The sequence below is a fragment of the Amblyomma americanum genome, chromosome 6 (genome assembly GCF_052857255.1).
Source record: "Amblyomma americanum isolate KBUSLIRL-KWMA chromosome 6, ASM5285725v1, whole genome shotgun sequence".
NCBI lineage: Eukaryota > Metazoa > Arthropoda > Arachnida > Ixodida > Ixodidae > Amblyomma > Amblyomma americanum.
The window spans coordinates 194,097,331-194,112,137 of NC_135502.1; the positions used below are offsets into that span (position 1 = coordinate 194,097,331).

The following is a 14,807-nucleotide window of genomic DNA, read 5'->3' on the forward strand; positions in this document are numbered from 1 at the left end:
GCAGCAGCAGCAGCAGCAGCAGCAGCAGCAGCAGCAGCAGCAGCAGCAGCAGCAGCAGCAGCAGCAGCAGCAGCAGCAGCAGCAGCAGCAGCAGCAGCAGCAGCAGCAGCAGCAGCAGCAGCAGCAGCAGCAGCAGCAGCAGCAGCAGCAGCAGCAGCAGCAGCAGCAGCAGCAGCAGCAGCAGCAGCAGCAGCAGCAGCAGCAGCAGCAGCAGCAGCAGCAGCAGCAGCAGCAGCAGCAGCAGCAGCAGCAGCAGCAGCAGCAGCAGCAGCAGCAGCAGCAGCAGCAGCAGCAGCAGCAGCAGCAGCAGCAGCAGCAGCAGCAGCAGCAGCAGCAGCAGCAGCAGCAGCAGCAGCAGCAGCAGCAGCAGCAGCAGCAGCAGCAGCAGCAGCAGCAGCAGCAGCAGCAGCAGCAGCAGCAGCAGCAGCAGCAGCAGCAGCAGCAGCAGCAGCAGCAGCAGCAGCAGCAGCAGCAGCAGCAGCAGCAGCAGCAGCAGCAGCAGCAGCAGCAGCAGCAGCAGCAGCAGCAGCAGCAGCAGCAGCAGCAGCAGCAGCAGCAGCAGCAGCAGCAGCAGCAGCAGCAGCAGCAGCAGCAGCAGCAGCAGCAGCAGCAGCAGCAGCAGCAGCAGCAGCAGCAGCAGCAGCAGCAGCAGCAGCAGCAGCAGCAGCAGCAGCAGCAGCAGCAGCAGCAGCAGCAGCAGCAGCAGCAGCAGCAGCAGCAGCAGCAGCAGCAGCAGCAGCAGCAGCAGCAGCAGCAGCAGCAGCAGCAGCAGCAGCAGCAGCAGCAGCAGCAGCAGCAGCAGCAGCAGCAGCAGCAGCAGCAGCAGCAGCAGCAGCAGCAGCAGCAGCAGCAGCAGCAGCAGCAGCAGCAGCAGCAGCAGCAGCAGCAGCAGCAGCAGCAGCAGCAGCAGCAGCAGCAGCAGCAGCAGCAGCAGCAGCAGCAGCAGCAGCAGCAGCAGCAGCAGCAGCAGCAGCAGCAGCAGCAGCAGCAGCAGCAGCAGCAGCAGCAGCAGCAGCAGCAGCAGCAGCAGCAGCAGCAGCAGCAGCAGCAGCAGCAGCAGCAGCAGCAGCAGCAGCAGCAGCAGCAGCAGCAGCAGCAGCAGCAGCAGCAGCAGCAGCAGCAGCAGCAGCAGCAGCAGCAGCAGCAGCAGCAGCAGCAGCAGCAGCAGCAGCAGCAGCAGCAGCAGCAGCAGCAGCAGCAGCAGCAGCAGCAGCAGCAGCAGCAGCAGCAGCAGCAGCAGCAGCAGCAGCAGCAGCAGCAGCAGCAGCAGCAGCAGCAGCAGCAGCAGCAGCAGCAGCAGCAGCAGCAGCAGCAGCAGCAGCAGCAGCAGCAGCAGCAGCAGCAGCAGCAGCAGCAGCAGCAGCAGCAGCAGCAGCAGCAGCAGCAGCAGCAGCAGCAGCAGCAGCAGCAGCAGCAGCAGCAGCAGCAGCAGCAGCAGCAGCAGCAGCAGCAGCAGCAGCAGCAGCAGCAGCAGCAGCAGCAGCAGCAGCAGCAGCAGCAGCAGCAGCAGCAGCAGCAGCAGCAGCAGCAGCAGCAGCAGCAGCAGCAGCAGCAGCAGCAGCAGCAGCAGCAGCAGCAGCAGCAGCAGCAGCAGCAGCAGCAGCAGCAGCAGCAGCAGCAGCAGCAGCAGCAGCAGCAGCAGCAGCAGCAGCAGCAGCAGCAGCAGCAGCAGCAGCAGCAGCAGCAGCAGCAGCAGCAGCAGCAGCAGCAGCAGCAGCAGCAGCAGCAGCAGCAGCAGCAGCAGCAGCAGCAGCAGCAGCAGCAGCAGCAGCAGCAGCAGCAGCAGCAGCAGCAGCAGCAGCAGCAGCAGCAGCAGCAGCAGCAGCAGCAGCAGCAGCAGCAGCAGCAGCAGCAGCAGCAGCAGCAGCAGCAGCAGCAGCAGCAGCAGCAGCAGCAGCAGCAGCAGCAGCAGCAGCAGCAGCAGCAGCAGCAGCAGCAGCAGCAGCAGCAGCAGCAGCAGCAGCAGCAGCAGCAGCAGCAGCAGCAGCAGCAGCAGCAGCAGCAGCAGCAGCAGCAGCAGCAGCAGCAGCAGCAGCAGCAGCAGCAGCAGCAGCAGCAGCAGCAGCAGCAGCAGCAGCAGCAGCAGCAGCAGCAGCAGCAGCAGCAGCAGCAGCAGCAGCAGCAGCAGCAGCAGCAGCAGCAGCAGCAGCAGCAGCAGCAGCAGCAGCAGCAGCAGCAGCAGCAGCAGCAGCAGCAGCAGCAGCAGCAGCAGCAGCAGCAGCAGCAGCAGCAGCAGCAGCAGCAGCAGCAGCAGCAGCAGCAGCAGCAGCAGCAGCAGCAGCAGCAGCAGCAGCAGCAGCAGCAGCAGCAGCAGCAGCAGCAGCAGCAGCAGCAGCAGCAGCAGCAGCAGCAGCAGCAGCAGCAGCAGCAGCAGCAGCAGCAGCAGCAGCAGCAGCAGCAGCAGCAGCAGCAGCAGCAGCAGCAGCAGCAGCAGCAGCAGCAGCAGCAGCAGCAGCAGCAGCAGCAGCAGCAGCAGCAGCAGCAGCAGCAGCAGCAGCAGCAGCAGCAGCAGCAGCAGCAGCAGCAGCAGCAGCAGCAGCAGCAGCAGCAGCAGCAGCAGCAGCAGCAGCAGCAGCAGCAGCAGCAGCAGCAGCAGCAGCAGCAGCAGCAGCAGCAGCAGCAGCAGCAGCAGCAGCAGCAGCAGCAGCAGCAGCAGCAGCAGCAGCAGCAGCAGCAGCAGCAGCAGCAGCAGCAGCAGCAGCAGCAGCAGCAGCAGCAGCAGCAGCAGCAGCAGCAGCAGCAGCAGCAGCAGCAGCAGCAGCAGCAGCAGCAGCAGCAGCAGCAGCAGCAGCAGCAGCAGCAGCAGCAGCAGCAGCAGCAGCAGCAGCAGCAGCAGCAGCAGCAGCAGCAGCAGCAGCAGCAGCAGCAGCAGCAGCAGCAGCAGCAGCAGCAGCAGCAGCAGCAGCAGCAGCAGCAGCAGCAGCAGCAGCAGCAGCAGCAGCAGCAGCAGCAGCAGCAGCAGCAGCAGCAGCAGCAGCAGCAGCAGCAGCAGCAGCAGCAGCAGCAGCAGCAGCAGCAGCAGCAGCAGCAGCAGCAGCAGCAGCAGCAGCAGCAGCAGCAGCAGCAGCAGCAGCAGCAGCAGCAGCAGCAGCAGCAGCAGCAGCAGCAGCAGCAGCAGCAGCAGCAGCAGCAGCAGCAGCAGCAGCAGCAGCAGCAGCAGCAGCAGCAGCAGCAGCAGCAGCAGCAGCAGCAGCAGCAGCAGCAGCAGCAGCAGCAGCAGCAGCAGCAGCAGCAGCAGCAGCAGCAGCAGCAGCAGCAGCAGCAGCAGCAGCAGCAGCAGCAGCAGCAGCAGCAGCAGCAGCAGCAGCAGCAGCAGCAGCAGCAGCAGCAGCAGCAGCAGCAGCAGCAGCAGCAGCAGCAGCAGCAGCAGCAGCAGCAGCAGCAGCAGCAGCAGCAGCAGCAGCAGCAGCAGCAGCAGCAGCAGCAGCAGCAGCAGCAGCAGCAGCAGCAGCAGCAGCAGCAGCAGCAGCAGCAGCAGCAGCAGCAGCAGCAGCAGCAGCAGCAGCAGCAGCAGCAGCAGCAGCAGCAGCAGCAGCAGCAGCAGCAGCAGCAGCAGCAGCAGCAGCAGCAGCAGCAGCAGCAGCAGCAGCAGCAGCAGCAGCAGCAGCAGCAGCAGCAGCAGCAGCAGCAGCAGCAGCAGCAGCAGCAGCAGCAGCAGCAGCAGCAGCAGCAGCAGCAGCAGCAGCAGCAGCAGCAGCAGCAGCAGCAGCAGCAGCAGCAGCAGCAGCAGCAGCAGCAGCAGCAGCAGCAGCAGCAGCAGCAGCAGCAGCAGCAGCAGCAGCAGCAGCAGCAGCAGCAGCAGCAGCAGCAGCAGCAGCAGCAGCAGCAGCAGCAGCAGCAGCAGCAGCAGCAGCAGCAGCAGCAGCAGCAGCAGCAGCAGCAGCAGCAGCAGCAGCAGCAGCAGCAGCAGCAGCAGCAGCAGCAGCAGCAGCAGCAGCAGCAGCAGCAGCAGCAGCAGCAGCAGCAGCAGCAGCAGCAGCAGCAGCAGCAGCAGCAGCAGCAGCAGCAGCAGCAGCAGCAGCAGCAGCAGCAGCAGCAGCAGCAGCAGCAGCAGCAGCAGCAGCAGCAGCAGCAGCAGCAGCAGCAGCAGCAGCAGCAGCAGCAGCAGCAGCAGCAGCAGCAGCAGCAGCAGCAGCAGCAGCAGCAGCAGCAGCAGCAGCAGCAGCAGCAGCAGCAGCAGCAGCAGCAGCAGCAGCAGCAGCAGCAGCAGCAGCAGCAGCAGCAGCAGCAGCAGCAGCAGCAGCAGCAGCAGCAGCAGCAGCAGCAGCAGCAGCAGCAGCAGCAGCAGCAGCAGCAGCAGCAGCAGCAGCAGCAGCAGCAGCAGCAGCAGCAGCAGCAGCAGCCTATTCACCCACTATTTTGGCTCCAATTAATGCCTCCTCAGGTGTCCATTCCATTCCCCTTTTCTGTCTGACTTCCCTTCCTTCTTCGGTCTGGCCCTTCTCTAGCTCCCTTTCAAAACCCCCACTGGGGCAGCAGCATATTAGGCTGCTTGGATATACACCAAGTCTTCAATGTGTCCCCCGACACTTCCTGCAGCTGTGCATCGGTGAGGTTATGTTTACGTTCCCTCCCCTGAGCTTCAATTGACAATACCAAATGTAATTTTAATTATTCTATGGTCACTCCCCGGGCTTTTTCTACCTTCTTCATCAATTTTCATGCCCCCTAACCTGTAATACGGTTTGTGTGACATTAGGAAATAGTCAATAGTTGAGTGAGACTTAATTCTTACCCATGTTATTTTCCCCTCACATTTTATTTCTGTATTAACCATTACTAGACCATGGGCACCACAAAATTCTCCTAACATCTTCCCTCTTCCATCTGTAGCTCTGTCAAAATATTTCAAGTAAGCATTCATATCGTCCGAGATGATTATTCCCCTGATGTCTTTAGTGCCCTAAAAAGAAAAAGAAAAATCTCTGCATGTCGATGGAATTGCATAACTAGCCCTGAACCGGGGCCTGATCTTAGTGACCACACCTGACAATGCACTCCCTCACCAGAACAGGACTTGGCCACCCTGGTGTAGGACTTGGCCACAACCTTCCATGAACAAACCAATTAACCCTCGGCCCTCAGTCCCCAGCGGCTGCGGAGCAACTGACCAATGCGGCAGTCAGGTTTGTGACACAGCAGAGAGTGCTAAGAATCTCTGCAGCTCCGGACAGGCCGCCATTGGAATCTGAACCTGGCAACGTTTCACACTGGAACATTATCCAGTGAGGCTAGCCTAGCAGTCCTGTTCGAAGCACTAGCGGGCATTAAATGGGATGTCATAGGGCTTAGTGAAGTTAGGAGGACAGGTGAGGAGTATACAGTACTAAAGGACAGGCACATAGTGTGCTACACAAATTAGCAGATAGACAAGAACTAGGTGTGGAGTTCCTCACCAATCAAGATATAGCTGGCAACGTAAACGAGTTCTACAGTATTAACGAAAGGGTGGCAGCTGTCATAATTAGGCTCAATAAGAGGTGAGAGCTGAAGGTGGTGCAGGCCTACGCACCTACATCTAGCCATAATGATCAGACCGTTTGTGGAATCGGTAAAGTCACAGTACACTGTATTGATGGGTGACTTCCATGCAAAGGTGGGCAAGAAGCAGGCTGACAACCAGGCAGGTAGAGACTATGGGATAGGCTCTAGGAATAGCAGGGAAGAGTTGAGTTCGCATATCGAAATAATTTACAGATCATGAATACCTTCTTCCGCAAACAAGAGAACAGCAAGTGGACCGGAAGAGCCATACCGGTGAGACAAAAATGAAATCGGCTTCATACAATGCGCTCAGCCTGGCATTGTTCAGGATGTGGCCGTCCTCGGAAAGGTGCGCTGTAGCGACCACAGCATGGTAAGGTCTCGAATTAGCTTAGGCTTGAAGAGGGAACAGAAGAAGCAAGTGAAAAGGAAGTCCATTAACTAGTTAGCGGTAAGAGAGAAAACAGAGGAATTCAGGATATCGGTGAAGAACAGATATTCCGCTTTAACTGAGGAAAACATCTTAACGTTCATACGATGAACGATAATCTGACAGCTATCATTACGGAGTGCGCAGTAGAAGTAGGCGGTAGGACGGTTCGAAACGATACCGGCCAGCTATCTCAGCTGACAAAAGATCTGATTAAGAAACGCCAAAACATGAGGGCATCTATCTAACCCTACCGACAGCAAAGAACTAGCAGAGCTATCGAAGTTAATAAATAAGTGCAAGGTAGCCGACATAAGGAAGTTTAATATAAAGAGAATCGAGCATATGCTCTAAAGAATGGAGGTAGCCTGAAAGTGGCGAAGAGGAAACTAGGCATAGGCAAAAACCAGATGTATGCGTTAAGAGACAAGGAGGGCAATGTCATTAGCAATAAGGAGAGGATAGTTACAGTAACCGAAGAGTTCTACACAAATCTGTACAGCAGTCAATGTAATCATAGTGTTAATGAGAGAGACAGTGGCGCACAGCAATGCGTCATCTCGTCAGTAACGAAAGCTTTAGGAGCAATGCAAAGGGGAAAAACAGCTGGTGAGGATCAGATAACAGCCACCCTGTATATGCACTGCCTTATGACCTCGAACGTACCAGAAGCTTGGAAGAATGCAAACATTATCTTAATTCACAAGAAGGGAGATGCCAAGGACATGAAAAATTACAGACCGATCAGCTTACTGTCCATTGCCTACAAGGTATTTACTAAGGTAATTGCTATTAGAGTCAGGGAAACCTTGGACTTCAATCAACCAAATGATTAGGCAGGCTTTCGTAAATGATACTCGAGACTTGACCATATTCACTGTATTCACTGGAGATGAACTGTAGATCATGATCACCGAGTTAGATAGGCAGAGGAGAACACTGGGTCTAAAAATGAACACGCAGAAAACCAAAGTAATGTTAAACAGTCTAGCAACGGAACAGTTGCGTTGTGTTGTGTTGGGTTTTATGGCACATAGGTGGCTGAGGCCATCATGCGCCAAACGCAAGGTATAGAAAATTGTCTTGTCCCGGATTTTATGTGACATAAAGGAAGCCGTGGTGTAAAGGACCTAAAATGTTATTTCTCACCATCTAGTGAAGGTAAAAGGCAGAATTTTTCGAAATGGCCAATGGTAAAAGCTTTAAAAGAGGTCAGGTAACCTCAGCGGCCATCCTTTGCAGAGGAAGGGAGGAAGGATATCGTGGCCCCCAAACAATGAAATACACACCTCAGCATTCTTCTCAGGAATGAGAAAGTGGCTGAGGTGTATCACATAAAAGTGAGGCATTCACAGTTCATTAAGACAACCAACCTCTCGTAAAAAGTTAAAAACATAAGAAATGTCAACAATTGCATTATCAGTCAAGAGTAGTGCTGGGTGAAATGGAATGCTTTGATTATAGAATTGACTAAAATACTTCTTTCTTAGCTTTTATAGGTTTGAACATGTAAATAAGATATGGCTTAGTTTTAGTGTGAGCTCGTCGCCGCATCTTTCACAAGTGGGTTTGGCTTCTTTGTAAGTAAGTAGTTGTGTGTCAAATGTGTGTGTCCTATGCGAAGGCGACATAAGATTACTACAGTGACCCACTCTTTCTGCCATTTGTTCTTTAATTTGTTATGTATGAAATTCATGCAGTCTTTAAAACGTATGTTCATATTTTTGATTTCACCATTTTGAGCTTTTACTGCTGCTGAGTCTGCTCTCTCGTTACCCTCTATGCCGACGTGGCTCGGGACCTAGCAGAACCTTATCATATGTCCTTGTGTTGTGACTTTTCCTGTGCTGTGTATGATGTGGCCTACTAAGTGTTCAACTGCATTTCTTGACTGCAGCGCTGTGAGTAGGCTGAGGGAATCTGTGTATATTATACTCTTTTCGATGTTCTCATGTACTATTTTGTCCACAGCCATACACAATGCGTAACATTCGGCAGTAAAGATTGATACATAACTTGGCAATCTTACTATTTTTTCCCATTTCCCCTGTACTACGGCACTTCCAACGTGCATCGCTGTTTGAGAGCCATCTGTGTAAAACTCCATGTAGCTTGAATATTTCTCTTTCAAAGCCAAGTATTCTTATAGTACATGTTCATGTGGTGTTTGTTTTTTACGAAACTGTGTTAGCGTGAAGTCGCAAGCAGCAAAAGACAGTACCATGGTGGCAATGGATCGTGCCTCGGGGCAATTTTTGGTAGAGCATCTAGTATTCCGAGTTCATGACATGCATCTTCAAAGCGCAGTAACAAATGTTTGATCGATTGTGGTTTATTATTGAAAAGTAGCAGACTTTCAAAACATTTAGCAAGACAACTCGTAAGTGCTATTGGCTTGTAACTACCAGCCAAAGTTGGCGGGTTTCCAGATTTCAGGAATGGCACAACCACGGTGTTTTTCCACGCCTCAGGCATTTTTCCAGACTGCCATATTTTATTGAAGAATTTTAGAAGAGCTTCTACAGCATCTTCGGAGAGGTGAGCAAGCACTTCATAATGAATTTCGTCTGGGCCTGGTGCTGTCTGTTTTCCGGCCAAAAGTACTGTACGGATTTCTTGTAGTGTAATTAATTTAGTGTAATGTTCATTTGCACTGCCACTTGTCAGCAGTCGTTTTTCAATTGTGTTCTTGTGCATTAAAAATGATTGGGTGTAGTGTGAGGAGCTAGAAACTGTGGCAAAGTGTTCCCCTAGTTTGTCGGCCTGTTCGCTAATGCTTGTTTGTGTATCCGGAGCTGTTAGGAAAGGAATTGTGAAAGGAGCAAAGCTGCCATTAAGTTTGCGGACTTGCTCCCACATTTGTTTCGATGTAACTGAACCATTTATGGACGACAAATAGATTTTCCACGAAGTTTTCTCAGCATTGCGACGTATGTACCGTGCATTTGCTCTCGCCTTTTTAAAATTTATGAGGTTGTTATGTGTGGGGTACCTTCGGAAAGTTCCTCAGGCTTTGTTTTGTTTTTTTTTTTGCTCCTTTGCACTCTTGTGTGTACCAGGGCATATTATTTTGCCGTACTACTCCCGACGATTGAGGAATGGCTAGACGAGCAGCCGCAATAATACATGTAAAATTTTCATTTAGTTCGTCAACGCTAAGATTATCGGCAAAAATTTTACCCAGACAGGCCTTTTCTTGAAATAGTGGCCAGTTCGCTAAGTGCAGCTTCCAACGGCGTGGTTTTGTTGGGATTATTGGTGGTGGTGATGCACGGTTAATTACCACTGGAAAGTGATCACTTCCATACGGGTTATCAAGAATATCCCATTTAAAATCGGTAAAAACGGATGGAGAGCTAAAAGACAAGTCTATGCAACTCATCTTACCTGAGGATGAAGAGCAATATGTGGGTTTGCCTGTATTGAGCAAGCAGACGTTGTTGCACAGAAAAAAATCTTCTAAAACCCAACCTGTAGTGTCTGTCTGCTCACTCCCCCAAAACGAGGAGCGCGCGTTAAAGTCCCCGACTACCAGATATGGCTCTGGTAGCTGCCTAAAAAGCTCCTCTAGACCTTGTAGTATAACGGTGAGATGTGGTGGAAGATATATAGAGCATGCGGTAATTGTTTTAAAGCTTAGGAGGGTGACTGCAACGGCTTCATAATTCGTCTGGAGCTTTATTTCATGGGTTGCAACGCCACTCTGAACTACAACAGCAACGCCTCCAGAGAGCCTATTTGCTTGCCCACAGTCACGGCGAAAGACTTTATACTTTTTTTAAATATTTTTATGCGAAGGTTCCAAGTTGGTCTCCTGCAGACACAGTGCTATAGGAGATAGAGAATTCAGGATATCTGTTGCGTCACTATAGTTATTTAGAATTCCACGGCAGTTCCAGTGGATAAGGAACGCCATGATGATTTGGGGGTGGGGGGATTGTATTGAGACCTTAGGTCCCTCCTTGCTGAGGGCCTGTTAAGGTTTTTTCTTTTTTGCGGTCAAGAGAGTTCCACCTCCGCAGCGGCGGAGGTGAGCTCCAACTTGTGTCCATCGCCTCACTGGAGGCGTTGGAGATCCGCGGGGAGCACGCGGGCAGGCAGGTTGTGGGCTTCTCCCGAAAGGGGGAAGCCTTGTGGGCTGCCGACTTGGTGGCCGGCAGGCCCTTTTTTGGGGGTGGCATAGCAGCTTTCGCTGCATCTGCCAGAGGCGCGGATGGCCCTGCCTCAGCCTCACTAGGCGTGAGCTGGGCAGGTACCGAAGGCCGCTGTGGTGTGCCGCGCCCATGCACCACATCGGCGAAGTTTGTACGTGCAGTGAAAGAGAATTTTCCCTGAGTTGCGTAACGCTGTCTTGCCACTTTAAATGTTATATTTTCTTTGGTCTTTATGGTGATTATTTCCTTTTCTCTTTTCCATGCAGGGCACGACCTTGAATAAGCGGCGTGGTCGCCTTCGCAGTTTGTACAGCGCAGAGCAGCATCACAGTCGTTTGATTAGTGATCACTGGAGGCACATTTGGTGCAGGTATCGCGGCCGCGGCAGCTTTGGGAGCCGTGGCCAAACATATGGCATTTGAAGCAGCGTCGAGGGTTAGGTATATATGGACGGACGGGAATTTTTGCATATCCTACCTCGATTGACTCGGGCAAGGTGCAGGAGGCGAAGGTCAGAACCAGGTGCTTTGTCGGAATTTCCTTCTCTTCTTTACGGATTTTGATTCTGTGTACATTAGTCACATTCTGATCTGACAATCCTTCGAGCATTTCTTCTTCGGTTAGTTGCAAGAAGTCATTGTCAGAAATGACACCAGGCACTGTGTTTAGAGATCTATGTGGAGTCACGGAGACAGGGATATCACCAAAAGTTTCGATGCTTGCCAGCTTTGAAATCTGAGTGATATCGATCAGTTCGAGCAAAGGGTCACCACTAGCTAGTTTTGTCACTTTATACTTAGGGCCCAGGGAACCTGTGAGAACTTTGGATACTAGAAACGGGGATATAAGTCTGGCTGGCTTTTCTTTTTGTTCACTATGAACGATGTGGTACTTTGGGAAGGTAGTTTTCTTTTTGCTGAAAAACTGGGAGGTGACATCGGTCCGCCCTCTTTTCAGAGGGTGATCATTTGAAAGGAGAGAGGTAGCCATAAAAAAGTGTGTTCTTCGGCCATGGTGCCAGCCACCCACCATGGAGCCCAACAAGGAGACGGGACAGGAACTTGTAAGTCCTGCCCACGCCAGCTGTACACCACACTGCTATAATCAAATATGGGCAACTCAGGGTAGTTACGCCACACAAAGTTAACCCTTGCCGCCTATGAAATATGTAAGAAAAGAACGGGAACGGAGGAGGAGACAGGAGAGTTGTGAGAGAGACGATAGGAAAGTAAAAGATAGAGAGGAGGACAGGAAAACGCGACTGCCGATTTCCCCCGGTCGGGTCAGGCCGGAGGTGCCGTCTACAGGACGCTGGGGCCAAAGTGGTGTGCTGCGGATGCTCGGGCACCCGTGGTGTCGCCCCTCACCAACGCCTGCAAGCTGCAGATGCCCCGCTGCGGGGATCTAGCAAAGGAACAGCAGTTCACAATTGACAGCGAGGGGCTGGAAGTGGTAAAGGAATACATCCACTTAGGGCAGGTAGTTACAGCTGATCCGGATCATGAGAGGGAAATAACTAGAAGGATAAGAGTGAGGTGGAACGCATATGGCAAGTTCTCTCATATCATGAATGGCAGGTTGTCAGTATCCCTCAAGAGAAAAATGTACAACAGCTGTATGCTACCGATACTCACCTACGGGTCAGAAACGTGGAGGCTAACGAAAAGGGTTCAGTCTAAGTTAAGGACAACAAGTGAGCCATGGAAAGAAAAATGATAGGTGTAACGTTAAGAGATCGGAAGCGGGCAGGGTGGGTGAGGGAACAAATGCGGATTAATGACATCCTAGTCGAAATCAAGAGGAAGAAATGGGCTTAGGCAGGGCATGTAACGCGAAGGCAAGATAACCGCTGGTCCTTGAAAGTAACGGAGTGGATTCCACGAGAAATCAAGCATAGCAGGGGCGGCAGAAGCTTAGATGGGTGGACGAGATTAGGAAGTTCACAGGCATAGGGTGGTCGCAGCTGGCAAAGGACAGGGTTAATTAGAGAGACACAGGAGAGGCCTTTGCCCTGCAATGGGTGTAGTCAAGCTGATGATGATGATGGTTACTTTTTTATTAGCTTTGAGCGCAACAGTAAAATATGGTTTAGTGTGAATTCGTCTCAACATCTTTCACAAAGAGGATTGTCTTGATTGGTCAGTAGGAAGTTATGTGTCAGGTGTGTGTCCTATGCGCAGACGACATAAAATTGCTTCTATTAATCGTTCCGGGTGTGTACAGGTCTTCCATTCCCCGGGGACAGGCTTTAGATAATGCAGTTTGTTGTTTTTTATTTATTTATTTGGTACCTGCATCGCCTTTCGGCATTACGGCAGGGGGGCACTTTCACATTCACAAAACAAGAAATCATGCACTTAATGCGTGAAAAAAAGCTTCATTTGGTACAACATTAACAATATGCGGCGGCAAGGCATTCCATTTGCGAACTGTATGCAGAAAAAACGAATATCGGAGTACGTCACCTTTAAAAGGAAATTCATAAAGCTTTAAATTGTGGTCCCTTTGCTTTGAGACATAGAAAGGCGGCTTCAAATATTTCGTTCCGTCTATACCAGTTTTGGAATAGAAAATATTGTGTAAAAACTTTAATCTTAGATTTCTTCTTCGAGTATCAAGTTCTGGCCACTGAAGTATCTTTTTGCTTTCTGAGATACTGAATGCCGTGTCATAATTTCCAAGGATAAAGCGGACTGCCCTATTTTGAATTTTTTCCAATTTATCAATAAGTTCTTGTGTGTGCAGGTCCCAGCACACTGACGCGTATTCGAGTACTGTGCGGACGCGAGTATAATATAGCTGTTCTTTGAGATGCTGTGGAAGATGGCTGAAATTTCTTCTTAACAAACCTAGAATACCAGCAGCTTTCTTTACGATGTAATTAACATGTTTTGACCATCTCAGGTCAGCAGTAAGATAAACGCCTAAGTATTCATAATTTTGTTCTTTTTTCAAGGCCGCATGGTTTATAGTGTATATATAAGAAGGGTAAGAGCACTTCCTCGAAAAGGTGACGTGTACACACTTTTTAGTATTCAAAGTCATGTCCCAATTATTACACCACATGGCTATCCTGTCTAAGTCATCCTGCAGGCTTTGCACATCAAGCACACCATCTATAATTCTATAAATCACGCAGTCATCTGTGAACATTCTAAATGAAGAAGTAACATCAGTATTAATATCATTTATATATAACAAAAAAAGAATCAGCCCCAGAACAGAGCCCTGGGGGACACCCGAAGTGACAGGGCCATATTTCGAGGAGCAACCACCAACAACTACACACTGCTGTCGTAGAGATAGGTATTCAGAAATCCATACAATGACTCTTTCGTTCAAATTGTAGCTCCGTAATTCAGAAACAAGGAGATCATGTGCAACAACATCAAATGCCTTCTGGAAGTCCAAAAAGATGCAATCAATAACTTTCTGTTTATCAATAGCAACTTCAATATCGTATGTAAACTCAACCAGCTGTGTAGAGCAAGACAAACCTTGGCGAAACCCGTGCTGAGCAGGGTTAAGTAAATAATGTTTAATGAGGTGCGACATAATAGAACTGTAAATTACATGCTCCATTGTCTTGCAAGCTATACTTGTTAGGGACACTGGCCTATAGTTTTGCACCAAATTTCTCGCTCCACTTTTGTGGACGGGCACAACGCGAGCCAATTTCCAGTCTTTTGGCAGAGTCCCTTCTTGCAAACTTTTTTGAAATAATCGAGTAAAATACAATGACAATGTATCAGCACAATTTTTGATAACTGCTGCTGGCAAATCATCTGGGCCGCTTGCAACCGATGGGTTCACATTACACAATAACTTGCGAATACCTGCTATGCTAAAGATAACTTCTGGCATCAGATCAGCACTTGTTGGAATCTGTAGAACTCGCGAGTGGGATGAAATAAATACTGACAAGAAATATTTACTAAACTTCACAGCCTTACATGTGTCAACTTCAATGAGCGTTTCACCACTTTTTATCAGTGGTACCGAGCAGTCGTGTTTGCCGCGACTGCGATCATGTTTCCAGAATTGTCTCGAATCCTGTACCAACCTGTTTCCTCATGAAGAAAAGTAAGAAAGTTTTGCTGTTCCTGTCAGCGATTTAAACTCAGACTTCAACCTTTTTAGTTCAGCCAGATTCACAGGACAAAGCCTTTTTATAAGTTTCAGGTAGACTCGCTTTATTCTTTCTGTTAGAGCGTATAACTCACTGTTGAACCATGGTTTGCTTTTAGCTCTTCTAGGAGATATAGTATGCGCGGGGATGAACACGTCTTGTAGCTTGGCGCTGTAGGAGGATTTCATTATCCCAAACTGTGTGCCACTTAGCATTCAAATTACTCTGTATTAATTGTATGCAGTCTCTACGGGCATGCTGACTTTCTTAATTTCATGACTGCGAGCTTCTGCAGCACACAGGTCGGCTCCTTCAGTTCCATCTATTCCAATATGGCTCAGCACCAAGCAGAATTTTATCATATGCCCCTTTGTTGCTATTTTCTCTGTGTTGTGCAATACGCTTCGTAATAATGATCCGGCTGCACTTCTGGAATGTAATGCCATGAGCAGGCTAAGTGAATAGGTTATGCTGTTTTCATACTGCTATTTATTATTCTGCTTACAGCTACAGAGACAGCATAACATTCAGCATTAAAAATGGATGCACAGTTTGGCAGCCTTGCTATTTTTTGCCAGTTTCCTCTTACTACCGTGCTTCTGACATAATG

At 50.7% G+C, this 14,807-nt stretch overlaps 1 protein-coding gene and 1 pseudogene across 3 annotated transcripts in view; both read right to left on the reverse strand.

The window, feature by feature from the left end:
* Positions 1–14,807, reverse strand: part of LOC144094325 (uncharacterized) — a 241,601-nt gene that overhangs the window by 119,361 nt on the left and 107,433 nt on the right. The gene's annotated exons all lie outside the window — the stretch shown is intronic.
* On the reverse strand, positions 9,865–14,302 carry LOC144094435 (uncharacterized; annotated as a pseudogene).